The following is a 1,315-nucleotide window of genomic DNA, read 5'->3' on the forward strand; positions in this document are numbered from 1 at the left end:
TTCTGTTTGTATATAGTTTGTGCGTGTTTATCATTGACAAACATTACGGCACCATTCTTTTGAACTCTAAAGTGGAAAATTCCTCGCGCGGTGCATTCCGTCCACCGACTGAATTACCAGGAAAGAGATCTGCAAAGATAAGCACATAACTCTCCTGTTCATGTTTCCTTCCTGCTATAATGTACCTTAGATGTAAATTTTGATTAGGAGGCAGATACTCATACACTGTTAATGAAGAGAGTAAACATATGTTTAGCGGATAGTCAATAGTGGGCAACTAAACACTTGGTTCTGATAGGTAAGTCAGTCGATTTGTAGCTGGATTAAGAGACAATGAGATGGATGAATAGACAGGGATGTGTTTAGATTAATTAATGAATCATAAGAGCTATATATAGGGAATTCATTGAACCGGCCTATTTCAACGGGTTTTCAAATGGGAAATATTTGGATCAACCAAAACATTTTGAAATCTTTCGGTCAACATAAAATTTACTTATATTTTAACTTCTACTTATTCTTACGATGTATTTCTAAATACTGTTACGTTGGATGTGCAGCATATAATAAATACAGATATGGCATCAAGCTTGTCCTTACAAATGACAGCTTGAGCACGTACATGTTGGGCGGTATACCATACCTGGGGAAGCAGAGTACGCAGCCAAGGGGTCACAATTATACTTGAGACCTCGCCGGGCCCTACCGTGGAACCAACAGAAATGTTACAACAGATTGCTGATTTACGTCAGTTCCCCTGGCTTCCGACCTACTGATAAATTGTGACATGACCTGTGGTTCCAAGGCGAATGAAAAAAGGATGCTTGCCATTCGTATTCATTAGAAATTATTCCACATAAAGCAAAACGAGCAGAAATCGTGCCGAGGTAGAGCTACCAGCCATGCGCCTGTCTTCTCTCCAGCCAGCGATCCTCTGCCAATAACGGTTATCCCAAGGTATCTGTATAGCCTCCTTGGGTCTTTTTTTATTCTATTTTATTTTTTTGGGGGGAGGAGGTCACCAAAGGTATCTATATGGGAGGTAGCGTTATCCCAACTGAGGTATGTGGTAACAGAAAACCAAATATGAATTTTCCCTGGTTTGTTTTGTATAAGCTCGCGGAGCTATTGTTATTACAATAGCTTCGCAAGCTTATACAAATGTGCCAATATTTTGTTACACTGCTGATACTGATACTAACAATTAATAGAAAAAAAAATATGCGTAAATTGAAAAAAATTTTGTGTCCTGATTGGCTACCTCTGCCACCACTAACGTTGATGTCATAAGCTCCATGAAAATAGGTTGTATGAG

At 39.1% G+C, this 1,315-nt stretch overlaps 1 pseudogene; it reads right to left on the bottom strand.

The window, feature by feature from the left end:
• The window catches only part of LOC119591611, a 25,189-nt pseudogene extending 24,285 nt beyond the window's left edge, over nucleotides 1-904 (bottom strand).
• Between the last annotated feature and the right edge of the window lie 411 nt (nucleotides 905-1,315).

Source organism: Penaeus monodon, chromosome 29, assembly GCF_015228065.2.
Source record: "Penaeus monodon isolate SGIC_2016 chromosome 29, NSTDA_Pmon_1, whole genome shotgun sequence".
Lineage (NCBI taxonomy): Eukaryota > Metazoa > Arthropoda > Malacostraca > Decapoda > Penaeidae > Penaeus > Penaeus monodon.